At 40.1% G+C, this 24,787-nt stretch overlaps 1 protein-coding gene across 12 annotated transcripts in view; it reads left to right on the top strand.

The window, feature by feature from the left end:
- LOC146401023 (uncharacterized) overlaps positions 1-24,787 on the top strand; it is a 395,912-nt gene that overhangs the window by 82,198 nt on the left and 288,927 nt on the right. The window contains exon 3 of one of the 12 annotated variants that reach the window (XR_014813273.1): positions 19,603-22,843. The exons of 10 other annotated variants lie outside the window; for them this stretch is intronic. The gene's annotated coding sequence lies outside the window, so the exon portion shown is untranslated. Of the gene's footprint in view, positions 1-12,589; positions 15,277-19,602; positions 22,844-24,787 lie in introns of those variants that run through there. One more of the 12 variants, XR_014813280.1, reaches the window with a different exon arrangement.

Here is a 24,787-nt window from a genome sequence, read left to right as displayed (position 1 = left end):
TGTTTTTACCTCTTCCCAATATGTCATTATTTTCCCAGATGTTTTTCAGTTACCTTACAGTTTTTAGTCTTTACCCACTGCTCAGTCCCAAATACAGTGGCATGTATTTTTTTATAATTTTTATTTTTTCCGTTATAGCTGGTTTAGTGTTCTGTCAATCTTCTACTGTATAGCAAGGTGACCCAGTTATACATACATGTACACATTCTTTTTTCTCATAATGCTCGATTATAAGTGACTAGATAGAGGCATGTATTTCATGGTTTACTTACATCTGCAGCCCTCTTCAGTACCAAGTTTGTATCAGTGAATCATTGCTGTAATGTGGCTGCTGAACAAACAACTTCAACTCAGAAGCTTAAAACAAGATAATAATTTATTCTCAGAATGTGAGATAAGGGCATGGCTGGTGGCTCCTGCATTAAGCTGAAGATCCAACTAATCCTGCTTGATCATTCAGGTTTAATCCACATGTGACCACTCCAGGGCTCTGGCTGAAGGTATAATAGCTACTCAGGAAAGCTTTTTTCATGTTGGTGGTGGAGATACAGAGAGAGTAGTAGAAATGCTTGAAAATGGCGCTTTATTTCTTCCCCTACCTGCCATTGATTAAGGACATCCCTTAGCTAAGCCTAAAGTCCAGTAACAAATATATACCACCCTTGATGAGACTATGGAGGACTGGGGTTGAGAATTATATGTACCATGCTTTGAGAGTTGAAAATAGCCCTGACTGCCACCAAGAATTTATAAGTAGGGCTAGCACAAAGAGATCTGCTTCTTGATTGCTAAATCCTTACTAGAATTATAATCAGTGCGTCATTATTCTATAGCTTCTAGTTTGACATATACTGGTAAACAAGTAAAATGTTGTAGCCGGTTCACTCTGAAAAATACTTTCCATTACCTACCCATTTGTAGATGGAAAACTAATTTGAAAGAACAAAAGACCAGGACTCAGAATAAAAGGTACCACCTCCTTTCTGCTCATTGTTACAGTATTAGAACTGCCACTAGATTCTCAAAATGCTCATTTTGTGTGAATCATGAAGTTTGGATTAAACCCATGGCATCCTTCATAAATGCCCACAGATTTTTGAGCAATGGAGCACTCTGTATTCCCATTGCTCTTGAAATTTCCACTATCCTTGATCTGAGGACCTGATTTAGGCCATTCATTGTATCAGCAGTCTCTACAATCTTAGACAAATGGCCCATTGAACCAATTTTCTCATTGTTCCTATTAGTATTTGACAATTTTTACTCTGCCATATAACATCCAAATCCAGCAACTGATGAAGAAATAATTCAAGGCATTCTAAATTTGGAGTGCCATTTAATGATGTATTCTGGTACACTTATTCAGAGTACAGTGATGTACATGGATGTATATTTTGGTCACTAAGTTTATATTAATGTAACAAGTTTGCAAAAGAGCTACCCAACTTGAAAATCTTGCCATGAATAAGTAGCTCTTAGCTAGTCCAATTCTGTCACCATGTTTTTCTATTTTTAAATTTTACTGGAGTACAGTTGATTTACAATGTTGTATTTGTTGTATAATGCAATCTCTTTGCTGGACACATAAATACATATACCCATTATTTTTTGCATTATACGTATACATATACCCATTATTTTTAAAATTTTTTTTTAAATTTATTATGGTCAGACTGATGACTCTGGACATCTGTGACCCATGACCAGCCTTGGACTGAATCCAAGACAAAGCTATGATTTACACCACAGCTGCAGCAACACTGGATCCTTTAACCCACCACACTAGTCATGGGATCAAACCCACACTTCCACAGAAACCCAAGCTACTGTAGTCAGATTCTTAATCCACTGTGCCACAATGGGAAGTTCCAGGTTCTTTTCCCATATAGAATTTATTATTTTGAGTAAAGTGCCCTGTACTATTGGAGATGCTTATTATCTTTTATATGTAGTAGTATGTATATGTTTTTTATTTTTAATTTTTTATTATGGTTTATGGTTTATTTATAATGTTCTGTCCATTTCTGCTGTACAGCAAAGTGACCTAATTATGTTTCTCATACTCTCTTATATCATGTACCATCACATGTGATTGGACATAGTTGGCAGGGCCTCATTGTTTACTCCAAATGCAATAGTTTGCATCTACTAGTGTCTCTATACAAACCCCCAGTCCATTTCACTCCCTCACCCTTGGCAACCACAAGTCTGTTCTCCATGTCTGTGACTTTGTTTTCTGTAGTTAAGTTCATTTGTGCCATATTTTAGATTCCATATATAAGTGATAGCATACGGTACTTGACTTTTGCTTTCTGACCTATTTCACTTAGTGTGAGAATCTCTAGTTCCATCTATGTTGCTGCAGATGGCATTATTTTTTTCCTTTTATGGCTGAGTATTATTCCATTGTGTATATGTAGCAAAAAGACAACCTGTGTAGTGGGAGAAAATAGTTGCAAACAATTCAGCCAACATGGGCTTAAACTCCAAGATACAAAACAACTCCTACAACTCAACAGCAAAAAAAAAACCAATTGATAAATGGGCAGAAGACCTAAATAGACATTTATCCAAAGCAAGACATACAGATGGCCAAAGTCTACAAATAACAAATGCTGGAGAGGGTGTGGAAAAAAGGAATCCTCCTACACTGTTGGTGGGAATGTAAATTGTTGCATTAATTACGGAAAACAGTATGAAGGTACCTCAGAAAACTAAATAGAGAACTACTATATGATTCAGCAATACCACTCCTAGGTATATATCTGGACAAAACTTTCATTCAAAAAGATATCCCTTATGTTCATAGCAGCACTAAGACATGGAAACAACCTAAATGTCCATTGACAGATGACTGGATTAAGTAATGTGTATATGTTAATCTCAAGCTCCTAAATTTCCCCCCCCCCATTTCCCCTTTGGTAACCATAAGTTTTCCAAATAGTTAAATCTGTTTGTTTTGTAAGTTCATTTGTATCATTTTAATTAAATTCCACGTATAAGTGACATCATGATATTTGTCTTTCTCTATATCACTTACTTCACTTAGTATGATAATCTCTAGATCCATCCATGTTGCTTCAAATGGTATTTCATTTTTATGGCAGAGTAATTGTCCATTGTACATATGTACCACATCTTTACCCATTCCTCGGTCTATGGACATAGGTTGCTTCTATGTCTTGGCTATTATAAACAGTGCTGCAGTGAACATTGGGGTGCATGTGTCTTTTTGAACTATGGTTTTTCTCTGGAAATAAGCCTGGGAGTGGGATTGCTGGATCATATGGTAACTGTTTTTAGTGTAAGGATTCTCCATTCTGTTCTCCGTAGTGGTTGCACCAGCTTACATTCCCACCAACAGTGTAAGAAGTTTCTCTTTCCTCCACAAACTCTCCAACATTTGTTTATAGACTTTGTGATAATGGCCATTCTGTGATACCTCATTGTAGTTTTTCTTTGCATTTCTCTAATAATTATTTTTTTTTTTTTTTTTTTTTTTTTTTTTTTTTTTTTTTTAATTTTTTTTTTTTTTTTTTTTTTTTAATTTTATTTTCCCACTGTACAGCAAGGGGGTCAGGTTATCCTTACATGTATACATTGCAATTACAGTTTTTCCCCCACCATTTCTTCTGTTGCACCATGAGTATCTAGACATAGTTCTCAATGCTATTCAGCGGGATCTCCTTGTAAATCTATTCTACGTTGTGACTGATAAGCCCAAGCTCCCGATCCCTCCCACTCCCTCCCCCTCCCATCAGGCAACCACAAGTCTCTTCTCCAAGTCCATGATTGATTTTCTTTTCTGAGGAGATGTTCATTTGTGCTGGATATTAGATTCCAGTTATAAGTGATGTCATATGGTATTTGTCTTTGTCTTTCTGGCTCATTTCACTCAGTATGAGATTCTCTAGTTCCATCCATGTTGCTGCAAATGGCATGATGTCATCCTTTTTTATGGCTGAGTAGTATTCCATCGTGTATATATACCACATCTTCCGAATCCAATCCTCTGTCGATGGACATTTGGATTGTTTCCATGTCCTGGCTATTGTGAATAGTGCTGCAATGAACATGCGGGTGCACGTGTCTCTTTTAAGTAGAGCTTTGTCCGGATAGATGCCCAAGAGTGGGATTGCAGGGTCATATGGAAGTTCTATGTATAGATTTCTAAGGTATCTCCAAACTGTTCTCCATAGTGGCTGTACCAGTTTACATTCCCACCAGCAGTGCAGGAGGGTTCCCTTTTCTCCACAGCCCCTCCAGCACTTGTTATTTGTGGATTTATGAATGATGGCCATTCTGACTGGTGTGAGGTGGTATCTCATGGTAGTTTTGATTTGCATTTCTCTTATAATCAGCGATGTTGAGCATTTTTTCATGTGTTTGTTGGCCATCTGTATATCTTCTTTGGAGAAATGTCTATTCAGGTCTTTTGCCCATTTTTCCATTGATTGATTGGTTTTTTTGCTGTTGAGTTGTATAAGTTGCTTGTATATTCTAGAGATTAAGCCCTTGTCAGTTGCATCATTTGAAACTATTTTCTCCCATTCTGTAAGTTGTCTTTTTGTTTTCTTTTGGGTTTCCTTTGCTGTGCAAAAGCTTTTCAGTTTGATGAGGTCCCATGGGTTTATTTTTGCTCTAATTTCTATTGCTTTGGGAGACTGACCTGAGAAAATATTCATGATGTTGATGTCAGAGAGTGTTTTGCCTATGTTTTCTTCTAGGAGTTTGATGGTGTCCTGTCGTATATTTAAGTCTTTCAGCCATTTGGAGTTTATTTTTGTGCATGGTGTGAGGGTGTGTTCTAGTTTCATTGCTTTGCATGCAGCTGTCCAGGTTTCCCAGCAATGCTTGCTGAATAGAGTTTCCTTTTCCCATTTGATGTTCTTGCCTCCCTTGTCAAAGATTAATTGACCATAGGTGTCAGGGTTAATTTCCAGATTCTCTATTCTGTTCCATTGGTCTGTCTGTCTGTTTTGATACCAGTACCACACTGTTTTGATGACTGTGGCTTTGTAGTATTTCTTGAAGTCTGGGAGAGTTATGCCTCCTGCTTGGTTTTTGTTTCTCAGGATTGCTTTGGCGATTCTGGGTCTTTTGTTGTTCCATATAAATGTTTGGATTGTTTGTTCTAGTTCTGTGAAAAATGTCATGGGTAATTTGATAGGGATTGCATTGAATCTGTAGATTGCTTTGGGTAGGATGGCCATTTTCACAATATTGATTTTTCCAATCCAGGAACATGGAATATCTTTCCATTTTTTTACATCTTCTTTGATTTCTTTGATTAAGGTTTTATAGTTCTCGGCATATAGGTCCTTTACCTCTTTGGTTAGGTGTATTCCGAGGTATTTGATTTTGTGAGGTACAATTTTAAAAGGTATCGTATTTTTGTATTCCTTTTCTAATGCTTCATTGCTGGTATACAGAAATGCAACTGACTTCTGAATGTTAATCTTATATCCTGCCACTTTGCTGAATTTATTAATCAGTTCAAGGAGTTTTGGGGTTGAGTCCTTAGGGTTTTCTAGGTATAGAATCATGTCATCTGCATACAGTGACAGTTTGATCTCTTCTCTTCCTATATGGATGCCTTTGATTTCTTTTGTTTGTCTAATTGCTGTGGCTAAGACTTCCAAAACTATGTTGAAGAGCAGTGGTGAGAGTGGGCATCCCTGTCTTGTTCCAGATTTGAGTGAGAAGGCTTTCAGTTTTTCCCCATTGAGGATTATATTTGCTGTGGGTTTATCATAAATGGCTTTGATTATATTCAGGAATGTTCCCTCTATACCCACTTTGGCGAGGGTCTTGATCATGAATGGATGTTGAACTTTGTCAAATGCTTTTTCTGCATCTATTGAGATGATCATATGATTTTTGACTTTTTTCTTGTTAATGTGGTGTATGATGTTGATTGATTTGCGTATGTTGAACCATCCTTGTGAACCTGGGATGAACCCAACCTGGTCATGGTGTATAATTTTTTTGATATGTTGTTGGATTCGGTTGGCTAAGATTTTGTTGAGAAGTTTTGCATCTATATTCATCAATGATATTGGGCGATAGTTTTCTTTTTTGGTGGTATCTCTGCCTGGTTTTGGAATGAGGGTGATGGTGGCCTCATAGAATGTCTTTGGGAGTATTCCTTCTTCTTCAACCTTTTGAAAGAGTTTAAGGAGGATGGGCACCAATTCCTCTTTATATGTTTGATAGAATTCACCTGTGAAGCCATCTGGTCCTGGGCTTTTATTTGTAGGGAGTGATTTTATGACCTCTTCAATTTCATTTCTAGTGATTGGTCTGTTCAGTTGGTCTGTTTCTGCTTGATTCAGTTTTGGCAGGCTGTAAGATTCTAGAAAATTGTCCATTTCTTCCAGATTGTCAAACTTATTGCCATATAGTTGTTCATAGTATTCTCTTATGGTTTTTTGAATTTCTGCTGTATCCGTTGTGATTTCTCCTTTTTCATTTATAATTTTGGTGATTTGGGTTCTTTCTCTCCTCTTTTTAGTGAGTCTGGCCAGGGGTTTATCAATTTTGTTCACCTTTTCAAAGAACCAGCTCTTGGTTTTATTAATTTTCTCTATTGTTTTTTGAGTCTCTATTTTATTGATTTCTTCTTTGATCTTTACAATTTCCTTCCTTCTGCTGACTTTAGGACTTCTTTGTTCTTCTTTTTCTAATTCATTTAGGTGGAGGGTTAAGTTGTCAATTTGGGATCTTTCTTCTTTTTTGAGAAAGGCCTGGATTGCTATAAATTTCCCTCTGAGCACTGCTTTCGCAGCATCCCATAGATTTTGAGAGGTTGTGTCTTCATTATCATTTGTTTCAAGATAGTTTTTAATTTCCTTCTTGATTTCCTCATTGACCCATTGGTTTTTTAGTAGCATGTTGTTTAGTCTCCATGGAGTAGGTTTTTTCTCTTTCCTTTTCCCATGGTTGATTTCTAATTTCATGGCATTGTGGTCAGAGAAGATACTTGAGATAATTTCTATGCTCCTAAATTTATTGAGATTCGCTTTATGTCCCAATATGTGGTCGATTCTTGAGAATGTTCCATGAGCATTTGAGAAGAATGTGTATTCTGATTTTTTTGGATGTAGTGTCCTGAAGATATCAATTAAGTCTAACTTTTCTATTGTTTCCTTTAGGATCTCTGTTGCTTTATTGGTTTTCTGTCTAGAGGATCTGTCCATTGATGTGAGGGGGGTATTTAGGTCTCCTACTATGATTGTATTCTCATCAATATCTCCCTTTATGTCTGTTAATATTTGTTGTATGTATCTGGGTGCTCCTATGTTTGGGGCATATATGTTGATGATAGTAACATCCTCTCCTTGGATGGATCCCTTAATCATTAAATAGTGTCCTTCTTTGTCTTTCTTTATGTCTTTTGTTTTAAAGTCTATTTTGTCTGATATGAGCGTTGCAACTCCTGCTTTTCTGTCATGTCTATTGGCATGAAATACTTTTCCCCAGCCTTTCACTTTCAATCTATATGTATCTTTTGTCCTAAGGTGAGTTTCTTGTAGGCAGCATATTGAAGGTTTTTGCCGTTTTATCCACTCAGCCACTCTGTGTCTTTTGATTGGGGCATTCAGTCCATTGACATTTAAGGTGATAATTGATAGATGATTATTTATTGCCATTTGATCCTCGTGTTCCAGTTGATTCTATGGTTCTCCATTCTTCTTTTTTTTTTTTTTTTTTTTTTTGGTTGGATGGTCTCCTGTTATTATCTGCTTGAGTGTATTTTTTTTTTTTCATTTTTTGCAAATGCAATATTTGGTTTTGGCTTGTGGTTGCCCTGTTTTTTAAGTATGCTAACCCCTTCCCATAATTGTGTGTTTTAGCCTGATGGTCCTGTAAGTTCAAACACTTCATTATTATATTAAAATTAAGAAGAGAGACATACATACAAACAAAAAGGATTATTTACCTCCTAACATCCCTTGCCCACATTTTATGGTTTTGATGACTCTTTTATTTTTTTCTTTTTAATTTTATTTTGTTTGAAGCATGTTCATGATTAAATCTGTATGCTGGCTTATTTGAGTGACTGCTCTCTGATTGTATCTTCCTCAGTCCTAGTTCTTCCTCTTCTTCTTCTTCTTCTTTTTTTTTTTTTTTTCTTTTCTTTTTTCTTCCCTTTCCTTCCTTTCTTTTTGGTTTAGAGAAGCCCTTTCAATATTTCCTTTAACCTGGGTTTTGTGTTGCTGTATTCTTTAAGTTTTTGTTTGTTGGGAAAAATTTTTATTTCCCCTTCTATTTTAAATGATATTCTTGCTGGATAAAGTATTCTAGGTTGCATATTTTTTCCTTTGAGCACTTTAAATATCTCTTGCCATTCCCTCCTGGCCTGTAGTGTTTCTGTAGAGAAATCAGCTGATATTCTTATGGGGGTTCCCTTGTAGGTAACATTCTGTTTTTCTCTTGCTGCCTTTAGGATCCTCTCTTTATCACTAACTTTTGCCATTTTTATTATGATGTGTCTTGGTGTGGGTCTGTTTGGGTTCAGTTTGTTTGGGGCCCTCTGTGCTTCTTGTATCTTGAATCCAGTATCCTTTAGATTTGGGAAGTTTCCAGCGATAATTTCTTCAAATATATTTTCCATTCCTTTATCTTTTTCTACTCCTTCTGGAATTCCTATTATGCGTAGATTGGCCCGTTTTATATTATCCCATAGGTCTCTTATATTGCTTTCCAGTTTTTTGATTCGGTTTTCTGTCTGTTGACCAGATTGAGTGATTTCCATTATTCTATCTTCCATATCACTGATTCGTTCTTCTGCATTATTCATTCTGGTTTTTACTGCCCCTAGTTCAGTTTGCATCTCTGCAAATGAATGTTCTAGTTTTTCTTGGCTCCTCCTTATATTTTCTAGCTCCTTTCTGAGGGTATCTGCATTGCTGTTCATATCTTCTCTTAATTCCTTCAGTATTTTCACTATTTCTCTTCTGAACTCCAGGTCTGTCAGACTGCAGAGATCAGTTTCATTGTTGACTGTTTTAGGTGAGTTCTCCTGTTGGTTTGACTGGGGGTGGTTTCTCAGCTTCTTCATCTTGCTTGTTGTCTTCTTTCTCCTGAGGGAGTTGTACTCTCCGTTATCGGGTAGTGTTTGCCTTGTCACTGCCCTGGAATATTTCCTGAGGGCTGTCGTTGTTGGTCAATCTTTTTTTGAGGCAGTGTGGCTTTTCTGGAGTGTTGATGGGACTAACAGTGTTTCTTTGAAGCAAAGGAGGACTTCCTGAGGGCAGACAGGACTGGGAGGTCCACCCCACGATGGTAGCAGATTTCACTTGGTTCTCAGCACCCCCTGGGGTCTTGGGCGGGTAGCGGGGCCCTTGGAGACTCAAGAGGCTCCTCCCCAGGGCAGCCCGACTCAGAAAGACCGTCTGAGATCTTTTCCCGATTCGGCCAGGCTTGTTGCAGCTTTTCTGGGCTGCAGGGGGTCCTGCCTGGAGCTGGCAGTCCTATGCAGCTGGTCCACTAGGTCTCAGCACCCCTTGGGGTCTTGGGCGGGTAGCAGGGCCTTTGGAGACTCAAGAGGCTCCTCCCCAGGACAGCCCGACTCAGAAAGACCGTCTGAGATCTTTTCCCAATTCGGCCAGGCTTGTTGCAGCTTTTCTGGGCTGCAGGGGGTCCTGCCTGGAGCTGGCAGTCCTATGCAGCTGGTCCACTAGGTCTCAGCACCCCTTGGGGTCTTGGGCGGGTAGCAGGGCCCTTGGAGACTCAAGAGGCTCCTCCCCAGGACAGCCCGACTCAGAAAGACCGTCTGAGATCTTTTCCCGATTCGGCCAGGCTTGTTGCAGCTTTTCTGGGCTGCAGGGGGTCCTGCCTGGAGCTGGCAGTCCTATGCAGCTGGTCCACTAGGTCTCAGCACCCCCTGGGGTCTTGGGCGGGTAGCAGGGCCCTTGGAGACTCAAGAGGCTCCTCCCCAGGACAGCCCGACTCAGAAAGACCGTCTGAGATCTTTTCCCAATTCGGCCAGGCTTGTTGCAGCTTTTCTGGGCTGCAGGGGGTCCTGACTGGAGCTGGCAGTCCTATGCAGCTGGTCCACTAGGTCTCAGCACCCCTTGGGGTCTTGGGCGGGTAGCAGGGCCCTTGGAGACTCAAGAAGCTCCTCCCCAGGACAGCCCGACTCAGAAAGACCGTCTGAGATCTTTTCCCGATTCGGCCAGGCTTGTTGCAGCTTTTCTGGGCTGCAGGGGGTCCTGCCTGGAGCTGGCAGTCCTATGCAGCTGGTCCACTAGGTCTCAGCACCCCCTGGGGTCTTGGGCGGGTAGCAGGGCCCTTGGAGACTCAAGAGGCTCCTCCCCAGGACAGCCCGACTCAGAAAGACCGTCTGAGATCTTTTCCCAATTCGGCCAGGCTTGTTGCAGCTTTTCTGGGCTGCAGGGGGTCCTGCCTGGAGCTGGCAGTCCTATGCAGCTGGTCCACTAGGTCTCAGCACCCCCTGGGGTCTTGGGCGGGTAGCAGGGCCCTTGGAGACTCAAGAGGCTCCTCCCCAGGACAGCCCGACTCAGAAAGACCGTCTGAGATCTTTTCCCAATTCGGCCAGGCTTGTTGCAGCTTTTCTGGGCTGCAGGGGGTCCTGACTGGAGCTGGCAGTCCTATGCAGCTGGTCCACTAGGTCTCAGCACCCCTTGGGGTCTTGGGCGGGTAGCAGGGCCCTTGGAGACTCAAGAGGCTCCTCCCCAGGACAGCCCGACTCAGAAAGACCGTCTGAGATCTTTTCCCGATTCGGCCAGGCTTGTTGCAGCTTTTCTGGGCTGCAGGGGGTCCTGCCTGGAGCTGGCAGTCCTATGCAGCTGGTCCACTAGGTCTTAGCACCCCCTGGGGTCTTGGGCGTGTAGCAAGGCCCTTGGAGACTCAAGAGGCTCCTCCCCGGGGGAGCCCGTCTCAGAAAAACCGTGGGAGAATTAGGTCGATCTATTCACGGCCTGGCTAGGCTTGTTCTAGCTTTTCTGGGCTGCAGGCCTTTTCTAGGGGGCTGGTGGTGTTTGGTGCTGCTCTGTGGAAGTGTAGCCCCTCCAAAGGGCAAGCAGGCCTGTGCAGGGAGAGCCCCTGCGGTGGTAGGCTTCAGGCAATTGTTGAGGCCAGCCCTCCTGGATGGCAGGCAGCCCCAGGTTCGGCGAGAGCATAGGGGGTGGCGGGGGTGGGGGGAGGGAATGCACTGGGAAGCACAGCTTTCTGCTAGCTAGCGGGCCTGTAAGCTTGCTGTGGCGTGGGGGGTATTCTATGGGGACCCACCCCTTCTTCTCTCCCCTCCCCAGCACGGGCGCAGACCAGGCTCTTCTCCCAGGTTCCCTCTGAGGCGGCTTTCCACTTCCCCGCCCCTAGAGTATTGCTCCCTTCCTCTGCGACAGCTTTGTTTTCTAGTCTCCCAGGCAGTCTCTGCCCCCTCAAATGGTTTAGAGACCTCCCAAGCAGTTTCCGCTCTTCCCCGCCCCCCTAGCCCGGGGACTAATCTCTGGAGCTGAGGTCTCGGTGCCCAGCCCCCCCCCACCAGGCGTCCCCCGGCCCTTTCTTGGGGACTAACCTTCGGAGGCGAGGTCTCGGTGCCCAGCCCCAACCCAGGCGTCCCCCGGCCCCCTCTCGGGGACCAACCTTCAGAGCTGAGGTCTCGGTGCCCAGCCCCCACCCAGGCGTCCCCCGGCCCTTTCCCGGGGACTAACCTCTGGAGCCGAGGATTCGGTGCCCAGCCCCCACCCAGGCGTCTCAATTTTTGCTGACTGTGCCCGTAGTTCAGATGGTCCGTTGGGTTCTTGATCTTTTTTCCGTACTCCGACTTACTGCTACACTCTTCTCTGCATCTGGAGATTCCTCCGGTTCGTTTGATCTTTCCCCCGGTAGGAGACTTTCCAGGGTGCGGGATCCCTTTCTCCTCCGCAGTTCCCTTTCGGGAGCGCCCGTCCCGCTCGGATTCACCTTCTCTCACTCTCCTCTTTTCTCCCGTTCTGCCCAATAATGTCACGAACTTCTTGCCGTTATTGGAGTTTAGGTTCCTCTGCCAGCGATTGGTTGTTGTTCTGTGCGAGTCATTTCTTCTGTAGATGTGCTTTTTTTGTTGTGTTTGTGGGAGAGGGCGAGCGTGTCCCCCTACTCCTCCGCCATCTTGTCCTCTCTCCTCTAATAATTATTGATAAGTATTTTTCCATGTGCTTGTTGGCCATCTGTCTTTGGAGAAATGTCTATTTAGATCTTTACTGCATTTATCGATCGGGTTGGTTGGTTTTGATACAGAACTGCATGAGCTCTTTGTATATTTTGGAGAATAATCCCTTGACAGTTTCTTTGTTTGTAAATATTTTATCCATTTAACATGTGTTTTTATTACATTAATGAAATCTCATAATTTCTTGAGCTTGGAAGGGTAGTTCATAGAAGAATAAAATACTTCGAATAAAGTTAGCAAAATATGTGTACATCCTCTACACTTAAATGCAAAGAGAAAAATTGAAAGTGGATGGAAACAAATGGAGAAGTATTTCAGGTTTGTAGAATGAAAGAATGAATATTTTTAAGAATGTCTTCCCAAGTGGATCAGTATAGTCAGTGTAATCTCAATAAAAAATTCTAACAGGGTTTTTTGGAAAATGAAAAACTGATTTGCAAAGTATGATGCGAAAACATGTGGTTGATGGAGTATTGGTCCAGGACTTGGATCCTATTCTCAGACTCTGGGCTCTAACATATTCTATCTCTATGTGTGACCTCTGACCAAAAAAAGTTTAACTCAATGGGATGTTTGCTCTGTCTGAAATTCGGCATGTCCCCTTACTTTGTAAATAACTTAAGATTGTCTAGAAACTGACATGCTGGTAGTTTTTCAAATGGGCCACCCAGTGTGTTCCAGTAACAAGGAGGTAATAGCAAATGTAGCCATCTCTGAACTTTTGTTCTCTCATTTCTAAAGAGAATAGCAGGTGTAACCTATCTCATGGAGTTTCTGGGGAGATTAATGACAAAATGCAAGCTACTTAGCAAAGTCCCTGGCACAAAATAGAGATGTAATAAATCTGGGTTACCTAAAGGGAAAAAAGGGATAATGATGTGAATGAGAGTCGGATGCAAACAAGGCTTTTGTAACTCACACTATATTGGTCATGGAATGATGGAACAAGACCACTTCTTGGCCTTGAGATACAGAAAATGTCATCTTTTCACATGCAAAAAATAAAGACTGTTGTCAGAAAAAGTAAGCCAGTTACCAATGGATATATCACTTCATGCAAGAAGGACCACTGTGAATGATAAGGAATAAGCGATTCATGATAGAACTTAATTGTGGGAGCTGGTAATGGCAGCTATGAAAAACCACTGTTGCTGTGTCTGTGGAGGGCTGAAGTCATGGAATGTAAGCAGGGCACACATTTAAGATAATAATCTGGGCATGAAATGGATGAAAGCAAAGGCAAATTGGAATCTGGAAGAGGAACCCATGAGACAAACAGGAAACCGTCCACAGCTGTCTCTCATTGCATCTAAACCTGAGGCACACAGTGACCAGGTATGAAGCCAGGACACCTGACCTCATAGTTGTATACATGCCTGGCTCAGGTCTCAGAAGCTAAGAATATCCAATGAAAGCCACAGAAGCTGCAGATCCAGCTGTTATAAGACATCAACAAAGTGTATCTGAAGATTGGTTACGTGTGTAAGCTGAAGCTGTATTTAGAGTTCTGCACTAACCTTCCAAGTATGATGACTGCTGCTTCACTTCCACCTTATAAATCTTGTGTAAATTCTCTTGGAGTCAACCCTAACTTGGAGCTTGGGAAGAGAATTCTGGGAAATGCATTTCTTAGCCCCTATGGTAAATTATCATGTTGTCTTTTTATCATTGAATGTTAAATCCTGCAGTACTTATATATACTTATATATGAGAATAAATGCTTTGCATGAGTTTGATATATTAAGAATGATTATATATTGATAAATGTATAAAAGAGAAATTAACTTTTATTGAGTGCTAACTATCTTAAATATTTCTTAACTCATTTCACATTCCCATAATACTCACAATTGCATTAGGAATATTCTCTAGTTTACCATGGTTTTCATTAAAAAATTAGGCTCACAAGTGAAATAACTACGAAAGAACCCAGAATATATGGCAAAACATGAATCTAAACATACATCTTTGATTTCAAAATACAGATGCATTTTCTACTGGATTACAGTAAAAGAACATTGTGGTTACGAAGATACCAAAAATTTTCGACAAGCTTAAACATGATGCAATGATGATTAGATGGCTTGAAAATGATTCATTTTAAAGAGGCATTACGTTCAGAGAAAACGAAGTTGAAAGATAGAATTGTCACATGTGTGAAAGATCCTTACTCACAGGATTGCATGGCTGTCAAAAGGGTGATGAGTCTTTGATTGACAGGACAACACCAACACATTCAGGCAAAGGCTGTGAGTTCTCTTAATGCAGTTAAAATATATATAATTCACTACAAAAAAAGCCAGCTATACAAGCCTGGCAAGACACTTGCACATCCAGACAGAGAAGCAAGCCAAGACCCCTGACCTTCAAGTCTTCATGAAGCAGAAACAGTCTTTCTACTTGGATGCCACCTAATCTGGGTGAGGATTCTGTCATATCTTTAGGACAGACTTGACTTTTCTCAAAGGGTTTCTAACTTGTGCTTCTTTCTAGCTGATACTGAAACTCTGGCTATGTGTTTGACTCCTCACCACGTTAAAAAAAAAAAAAAATCTGTAAAATCTTCAGCACATGTCTGAGTTGAATTTTTCTGGGCATAGCACGCCCCTAGCCTGCCCTGGCTTTAGGTTTGCCTGTGATCCATTTTGATAGTTTTATACCCAAAAATGTTTGGGTGGAAAAGAGGAAAATGATCTTAAACTCTGAAACTAGAGATCTAATTTAGGTATAAAAAGATAGTTTATGACAGTGGGACTTTGAGACTGGACTGAGGACTATAGAATCTCTATGGGTTACGTTTTTATTTTTTTAAAATACAGAATAGGCCCTTTTCTCTCAGGTTTGCTTTAATTATGATTCTAGATTTATCAAACATACCATCCAAGAATTTTATTCAATTACATATAATCATTCATTTAGAAGATGTTTATACCACCATATACCAGCTACTGCTTAGTTGTCAAAAAAATGGAAGGTTTGACTACCTAGGTTTTAAAGAGATTATAATAAACTTTCCTGATATATATAAAATAAAGCTAACAAAAGCTAACAAACTTCTATACACTATTTGTTCTATTAAAACAAATCTGTAATTTGATACTTCCTCTTCCTTTGTAAATAACATCTGTTTTCTGTAATTTTCATAAATGTATGTGTAGTTTCCTTGTTACATGGGTTGCAAATGTGGATTCTTTATAGATGATAACTTGGCCACCACGGTGTTGTTACCAAATTATTCATAGAACATTTTCAACATTGAGGACAATTCATACTATTTGTCTTAGTAAATATTTTAAATATTTTGTTAAGGACTAACTAGCCCTGTATGTATCCTCCTGTCCTATGATTCCTTTTCTCACTATTCATTCTAGTCATATGGACATCTTCTGTTGTGAATTTTTCCACATCAAATTTTCAAACACCAAAAGGCAAATAGTTTCACTAAGTGAACAGCATCAAAGATGAAAAAGCAGTGTCTCAGCTCTGTAAAGGCAGCTGCTTTCAATCATTTTAACTATTTTCTTTCGGTATTTTCTTCCATATGCCAGAATATGCATTGAGCAGTTTCCTGATTTTACAGTTGTAGATATTATCTATTGACTTGTTACTTTGGGAGATGAAAATCTCCTTTATATCTTCTCCAATTCTTCACTGTCCATGTGAAAACCCATGGGTGTGCATGTGTGTGTGCACACACACTTCTCCCCAGGTCAACTTCCCAATAGCTATATGATAATTGGGGCTACAGTAATTAATTTTAACATTACTAAAACTACAACAGTAGCATCATAATTCAGCTGTGTAGTAAGTATTCTGTGATCCCATTTGCTTTCTTTTACATGAACTTCTTTTCCCCTTTTTAAATTACATGCTGCAAATGTACAGTATTATAGTTGAAAAGACGTGTACACGACAGATACGCTAGAGAGATGAGCACCACAGTTCTAGTTACCATCCATCACTGTGGAGTTGACCTCTTCATCCATTTCACCTGCCCTATAACCCCTGCCCCTCTGGTAACTACTAATCTGTTATCTAAATCCATGAGTTTGTTTTTGTTTCATTTTTTGTTTGGTTTGTGCTTGGTTTTTTAGATCCCACATATGAGTGAAATCATGCATTTTATGTGTCTTCTTTTTATCTATAGTCTTATTTAACTTTTCTTTTTCTATGAACTGTTTTCTTGTCAAGGATTCCTGGTTTCATGGACCCCAGATCCGTGTCCTACTTAGCTTACATGCTTCTTTTGGTAAACACAGATTCTAGTAACTTTCTGAGAAAGAGCAAATGGGAGGCAAATTGCATGTCTGATGTTGTCTTTATTATACTTGTGTTTGATTGCAAGTTCAACAGGGCATGAGAATTCTATATATTCTCTCAGAATTATTTCTCTAAGAATTTTGAAGGAATTTCTACTTTGTTTCTAGTTTTCAGAGTTTTGAGAAGTCTGATGTTACTTAGATTCCCAATGCTTTGATGAAGCCTGTTTTTTGTTTTTCCTTACAAAATTTTAGTGTCACCTTTTCAGCCCCAGTTGTGTGTTGGGGTTTTCTTAATTGTCCCTTTCAACCTGAAAACTATCTGCTTAAGTTCTAGGAAGTGTTTTAAAATCATTCAATGATTTTTTTCCATCCTTAATTTTTTTCTATCGTGTCATTGTAAAATTTCTATTTTTTTTGAATGTTTATCTCCTGTAGTGAACTCCTAATTTTATTTCGCTCCCTCCTTTCTATATCTTCTCCCACTTTTGGGAAGATTTGCTCAACTTCATATTTTAATTCTTCAGATGACTGCTTTGTCCCTGCAGTTATTTCCAAGAGTACCCTTATGTTCTTGTCTTTTTTATAGCCTCCTTTTCCTATTTCAAGGTTGCAGCAGCAACACTCTTTATCTGAAGACATTAATCATAACCTTTTAAAACTTCTTCCTGCTCTCTAAATCGTTTAGTGATTCTTCAAAGTTCTTCTGTCGTTGGTTTATTTGTGCTCTATCTCCCATGTTACAGGACATTTTTCCCCATATAAAATAGTTAATTCACATTGCAGTGGAAGTACTAAGAAGTTGCTTGGATGCTCTGTGTCCGTGGGCTGGGCTTCTCTACTGGTTCTCTGCAACCAGGATATTTTCTACCAAAATGAATATTTTACTTTCTTCCTACCTAGGATTTATAGCCTGGCTGCCACTGTTCTTAGATTCAAGTAGGGAAGACATCCCACCTTTCAGAATGTAGATTTTCATATAATCCCACTGTTCTTGGCATACAACTCTCTGCCTTCAGCTATGTTTCTTGGAGAGAGACTCATCAGAGGTTAAGCCTCCGATTTTTCAGCTTGTCTAAAGGAAGTCATGTGGCTTAGCTTCTAGGCTATAAACTGTGCTATGACTCTTGGAGCAGAAACACTCTGTCCATGTAAGAGCAAGGTGCTTCTGAGCAGAATTACAATTTATTCAGTCTATCCACTGGAATAATAATTTCCTTAAACAGCTCTATGGGGCCAACTGTAAGTTCTTACAGAACCTGTTAGAAAATTGCTAAATTAATATCAGCAAATTCTATCACTACACAATTCAGTGGACATCAAGTCACAGAAATCCCATATTCTTTGAAAATTATCCTAAATTCTTCATGATACCTCCTAACTCTGGTTCCATGATCTGAGGTTTTACATTATCTGTGTTCTTGGTTCCCTCAACTTGATTGATTTAGGGCTTCACACTTGGTTCTTTACTACTGGGTCCTTTGGTATCCCTCTTAGACACTGCTGTCTCTTAGTCTCCAAGCAATATCAACTCTGTCTCTTCTAACTTCCATCTTAGTGAAAAGATACTTCTTCACCCTCTGTCAGTATAATATTAATTAATATGCTTAAAAAAGAAAAATTTAAAAGTGCTCCTGGAAACAGAACAAAAATCCCTCTCAGTTTCAAGATAGGACAGCATTTAAACTAGATCCAGTACAGCTTCCTTTCCTGATGAGGTTGGGTATGTTTATGATCATCTAAAATTCTCATTCCTTGGAAGTCTTTGAGCAGACAGGTGGGCCAAACTTGAGTTTCTCTCTCATGAAGTTTCTGTTCTAGAGTTGGGTTCCTTATCCAGCTGAAGGTCAGAGAACGTAAGGCAGGAAATTGCCAGTGTACACCATGGCTTTTGGTATTCCTTCAGGGCATGTTAAATGTCCCCTTGAGGACCCTGAGTTGAGCTCAAGTGCTGCATAGAGACAACGCATCATTGCATTAAAGGGGACTGATTGGGAAGGAAAAGAGAAAGATCTCTCTTTCCTCCGCCTCAACCCACACACATCTCTGCCTTTGGCAGTTAAATATTATAACCAAATGCTTCTTGGTGGCTCCCAGTGACTATGAGGGTATAAAGGAAGACAGCTGATCCCTAAGGCAACAAGGGTCCAAGTCAAATAAAGCCTTATAAAAGTCAACACTTAAATTGAAATGAAAGGGTATCCTGCACTGGCTGTGAAGTGCAGGTGTTCCCGTTCTCTATGACCAACATCCTTAACCAAACAGGCTGTAATGAGAGTATCATAGTTCAAAACTTGCAGCCAAACTCGGTTCTTCTGAGAAAGCTTTGCCTGAAACTGTAAATGTTGGAAACAAAAGAGAAACTTAGAAAGAAAAGACAAGGGGTCCTTGAGAAAGTAGCTGCTGTTTGTACCTGGTGAAGGCCAGGAGTCAGGGTCATACCTTTTCCTGATGTTTCTTTAAATAGAACGAAGGCCTTGATGCTAAATGTTTCATTTCATGACGACGGGGTCTGTGGTGGCTTCCTTTAAGCAATGTATTTCTTGCTGTGCCGGCAACAAGTATAAATGGTATTATTCTGCACACTTAGGTCCTTCTTTTTCTTTCTCTCCTTCCTCGTTCATTCTTCCTCCTTATTCTTTCCATAGATTGAGTCTACCCTCACCCACCTCAATCCCCCATTAGTGAAACGGGAATAATCTCCAAACTACTACGAGCCGGGTTGAGGATCAAATATCATTCACTAAAGAAACTTGTAGAAAACAAGTGTTACTTTTTATTATTTTTTTAAAGAATTTGAAGGAAACAAGGGTTCATAGGCATATGAATGGCAAAGCTGCCAAGCAGACTTCAGAGATGTCTAAGTTCAATTTTTAAAATACTATTTTTAAGTTGGATTCTTTTCTTCTAATTTGCTTGGGGTTTGGAAAATGTCAGACCTGGTAATTTTGAATATTAACCACATAGTGGTAATAACTAGGATAGCAAATATGATGAAGATGCATTATAATTACCAATTTTTTCCTTTAATTCATCAAAAATACTAATTACATGTTTGAGTGCTTACTATGTTCCAGCCAGTATTTTAAGTGACTTATATGTATTATCTCATTAAATCATGATAACAATTCCTAAGGAACTGTTCCTACTTTGTAACTAAAGGAAAATGTAGAGGAGCATTTGCCTGATTGAGAAGTAACAGCGTCTGAGCTGGAACGCAGTCTCATCAACCCCAGAGTCTGGACTCATAACAAGTAGACCCTAAGACTTCTCTATTTGACTGTGTATTATATGCTGCAAGAATTTGTTAATCACTGGAAGTTAAGGACACTAAGAGACCAAGTGGTCCACCCTACCCTCACGTGGAGAAGTGGAGGCCGCCTCCAGCATCCTGACAGATTGCCACCCAGCCTCTGTCGAGCTGACATGTTTGAAATTCAGCTGCTATTCTATCTGGTCAGCCTGAGCCAGCTCAGAGTGGTATCAAAACAAGGTAGAAAACGTTTCCTGGCAACTAGAACAGTAACCTTGGCCTGGCAGCCCCTGCCCTCAATTTTTCTTTCCCTTCATTCACTCAGACATCTCTGCCTTTTCTTTTTCAAATACCTTCTTGCTTTCCACAAGATAAAAGAATTAAAGCTTGTTTCATGAAGCCAGAAATGAGTTAACTTTAGAATTTGGTATTCTACGATGGTTGACATTTTTAAATGTGGTTTTTTTGAATGTCCACCTCTCCATTTCTGAACAGATACAGGTTGCATGTTTTCAAAAAAAGTCAATTAAAATCATACTCCTTTCTGTTTATCATTTTGGAAAACCTGGGAATTCCTTTGAGGAAACCTTTCTGTGAAACTCAGGTCAAGGGTCCCTATTCTAAGGTCTACTTGAGCTGGCGGCCCCTGATCCCACTTCTCTGGGCTGCCCTGCTGCACGGAAGGTGAGTGACAATGGAGTCAAGCATCCAGGACAAAAGAGGCACCTTAGTCCTGATGCTGTTTTTCTCCCAGGTAAAATGAGAAATCCTCCCCTCTCCCGGAAGCACTGTCCTCTCTGAACATGACATTAACTTCCACAAACGAGCCTGATGGTAAAAGGGGTGATTAGCTAGATAGGCCTTAACAGCTGGGCTCCAGGAGCTGGCAGCGGGCTGGGGGAGGGGCACTATCAGGCACTGGGTCCTGTAGTTCTATCAACAGCAGCGGCAGCAGCAGCAGCCGCCGCAGATGAAAAGCTTCTAGAGGTGGGGGCAGGGGAGCGCCCAGATTGTAAACATCTCTTGCCTGTTGCCTAGAAGCAGTGGCAGCAAACAATCCAAAGACTGCTCCTAGATTTTCAAAATTTCCTTTATACGCAGGGCTCTGTTTCTTTTTAAAATATGCGGCCATTTTAGAAGGTCATCAGCCCACATGTGATGCTGTGCGTCTATTTTGTCTATTTTAATAATTTTCTAGCCACCACATGGAGTTGCTTGCCTAGAGTGGTCAATTATTTAACGAAACCGTATTATACATTAATTCTGGGACTTTTTTAAGCCGTTTAATGACTTGTGTATACTAAGCACTCATATTTATAAGAATCAATGGAAATTTAAAAATACACTGCTTGGTTTATAGGGAAAATTTGATAATTTCTGACAGTTCTGAAACGAGCAGTGATGAAGGGCGGGAGTCGTGTATTATACATTGGTTGAAAATGTGATAACAGCAATGTTATAAGATGTCCTGTAGAAATGAACTAGGAAATAGCGCCCAGACACACACATACACATATACACAGCAAGAAAAGGGCAGGGAGGGAACAGTGGAAGATTTTAATTAACTACGCATAGGACAGGATTACATCAAGTGGAGGAAATAGGGCTGGATCTGGTGCAAAGCTGCTTTCTAATTTAATGTGTACATCAAACTGAAAAGGAAGGAAAGAATGCCAGGTTCACAATTAAATAATGTTTAGAACTCAAAGGAAAGAGACTATGGAAAGCAGTGACTAAATCTCATTAAGTGTATGATTTAATCCCACACTGAAGCTAGAGGTGTTTGGAGACAACATAGAAATTTGGGAAGACAGAAAATAAAATGCAGCATATAATCATGAATTCAGAAAGAGACAGACCACTGAATTAAGGTCAGGGTAAATAGCAGGGAAGTGGTTTTTAAAAACACAGCATCACCCAGAATGCCAGTCCCACTAATAAGTGGTAAATTTGTTTAGCGTTGTACAAGATCAAAGTGGAAAAGGAGTGACTCGAGATGATGCAGCAAAAAAGGGCTCCCAACCCTTTTCCAAGATGCAAAAATTTTAAAGAAATAGAAAAATAAATCCTCTATACTTGGAAAGGAACTCTAAAAGGGCCTTGGAGAGAAAAAGAACCAAAAAAAATGGTCAAGTTTGAGGACAAACTTCTTTTATGACAGTAAAAGCATACATCCCAGCAAGGCTTCCATAGGACCATTAAGGGGACGAGTGGGAAGTCGGTGACGGATGAGGCTGCCTTTGCTGAGAGCCTAAATGAATTCTCTGCCTGCCTGTTTACCAGAGAAGCTGAAGGTCAAGTCCCGGAAATCAGGATACATTTTCTTGAGGGGAAAAGTGAAATGTTAAAAGGATTTTATGATCACGCAAGAGCAGATAGTTGGGCAATTAGAACTATTAAAAGTTGACAGGTCATAAGACCCAGATTAAGTATGTCATAGAAATCAGAGAGAAGTGCAAAGGAAACAGGAAATGCCTTTAGCAGTGTCTCTTGATATCTTGCTGGGAAGGAGACGGAAGGATCGATAGAGCTGGAAGCTATTCTAGGACTAGGTATTGAAAAGAAATCCTTGGCCTCCTTAGAAATCTAGCCCCCAATCATCAGAGTCAAAGTTACAAAGCAACTGGTGCCCACTTTCATTTTGCATTTTTTGGAAATACATAATCTAGTGAAGAGTTAATATTGGCTTTATGAATCACAAATAATTGGCATTTTCATAATAATGAGGCATTGATATACTCAACCTTCAACACAGGTGAAAATAGAGGTCACTTAATTGGGTCTACATTTCTTAGGTTATTTCTCAGAGGGTTTCATTTGTAATCTTCATTAAATGAAGCGGTATGAGAGTAAATCCAGACTATCCAAAGACTGAATGCAATGTGCATATGTGAAATGGAAAGGGAAACCTTTGGAAATTATTGTCCATTGCTGCTTTCATCATCATCATCACCATCCAGTTACGATTATTAAATGCATACCTTGTGCAACACTATAGCCAGGGAATGTTTGGGGTGAGGAGTCATTCTCTCGCTGTCCCAGGAACTGAATTATTTCTCAATGATTCATCTCATGTCTTTTGTTGTTGTCCTACCAACTGTCATGGCGCCATATTATTTTTAAAGGCAACAAATAAAAAATACTTTCTGAGGATGTGCCTACAGTGGACTAGTGCTCCACCCATCAGCCTCCTGCTGTATTTCCAAGAACCAATCAAAATAACATAAATATTCACAGAACTGGGATGTTAAACTTGGAAGGACAAGTAGCGTTACTTAATGGTCATTGATGACTGACTTGAAAGCTGCATTTTCTTTTCCTTTTGTCCTTCCTCTTCTCCCTGTTCCTTTTTCTGTCTGCCTGCAAATGTTCATTGGATCTCCTACACCAGACAGTAAGATTTAAGAATAATAGCATGCAAACATGAATTTCTGCCCTTCAATGATTATCAGAGTAGTGGCAAAATTGACGGCGGGATAGGAGCAAAAAAGGGTACAAAACCCAGTATCTAGAACAATTTGAGGAAGCACATACCACAGCCATAGACTAGTCAAAGGGAGGGTGGGTCACGGAAGGAAACAAGAGGAGTTAACCAAGTGAAGAAATGAGAAAGGATGCTGTAAACATAAAGAGTATATTTACAAAGGTTTAGAGAGGAGGCAATGCAGTGAACTGAGAAATGATGTGACAAGTTTTTTCTCTCATTTCGTATTTGTACGTTTCTTTCCTACCAATCCCTACCACTCAAACTACATTTATTACTGAATTTAATTTCTTATATCTTCTTAAGGCGAAAGGAGCAAAAGCAGAAAGTAGAAGTGGAGAGCTGAGTGATTTAGAAAAAGAACATCATAGAAATGTTCATATATTTCAGAAATAACATGCACCTTAGTTTTAACCTCTTTGTTAGTAACCGAGAAGGATATACTTCAAAAGTGAAATTTTCGTGGCTTATCAAAAAAGTAAGGGTGGTGACACATGGTTGACTATCATTCTCTGCGGAGCTAAAAAAGAGCGGGAATAGTTCATGCAAGACACAGGAAAATCACATAGCGAGGGCTAGCTATACCCACATGGAATAAGGAGAGCACGGTGGGAAATATGGACCAGAGTAATAGCATGAAGTTATGGTTCACATGGAAGTAATACTTGCTAATTTTTCTTAGCAAGCAATCCCATTAGAAACTGGTGAAATCATTCCTGTAAATCACTGCCTTCTAGTTTTAAATCTGTATTGAGATTCAAGATCTGGACACACACCCACTGTTGCTCTTCCTGTGCCTACTACAGAGCTCTGGCCAGGAGACTGGCTTTTCACTGATCACATTAACTTCCTTCTTTATTTACTGCTGGAATCCACAGTCACTGTACTACTCACATTCCTTAATATTCATGAATAGCAGCAAGCAGGACTCTCAGAAGATGGTATGATTTTTAGTCTCCCCTTCCATCTTCCACATTTTGCTCATTATTGCACTACTTTTCCTATCACAGTGTCTCAAACCCTGTGTGAAGAGATACCTCTAATAATCATTTATGCACAGTTTATGGTATGCCAGCTTTACCTGGGTTTTTCTTACTTCAGTCATCACTAATTATAGAAGACAAATCTTTATTGTTAAATGAGAGGAAAGCAAACTGATTAGATGATGGGCATTTGCCTGGAAGGAAGTAGGGATAGGAAAGAAGATGCCATGGAACTTATGAGAGGCCCTGTATCTATGACATTAAAAATAAAAAACACCTAGTACCTCATTGGCCATAATCTTGGAGTGGGGTTCAGGACACATTGGCCACTATTGGTTTTATTGCTGGATCACAGGGTAGCCATGTTTGTAAATCAAACATGAAAGCAACTTACTTTACTCACCTGACTTAGAAAGTAGGCTCTTCACTGAAAAGAAAAAAATTTTTTGCATGCAGGCTATGCCTTTCTGTGTTCATTTGTCTGATTTCAAAGCCAGAATCAGTTATACCAAATAGTATGAAAGTTTTAAAAATGATATATCTAATGATTAATTGATTTGCCAATAAAAATAGGGTTTGTGTGTCACTTGAATTCTCAAGGAGGTAGCAGAGGAGTAAAATATATCA

This window comes from Sus scrofa, chromosome 8 (genome assembly GCF_054392235.1).
Source record: "Sus scrofa isolate SSC_HxYL_T2T_F1_AM1 chromosome 8, Sscrofa_HxYL_maternal_Yorkshire_Landrace_v2.0, whole genome shotgun sequence".
Lineage (NCBI taxonomy): Eukaryota > Metazoa > Chordata > Mammalia > Artiodactyla > Suidae > Sus > Sus scrofa.
This window is presented reverse-complemented; position numbering and strand designations above follow the sequence as displayed.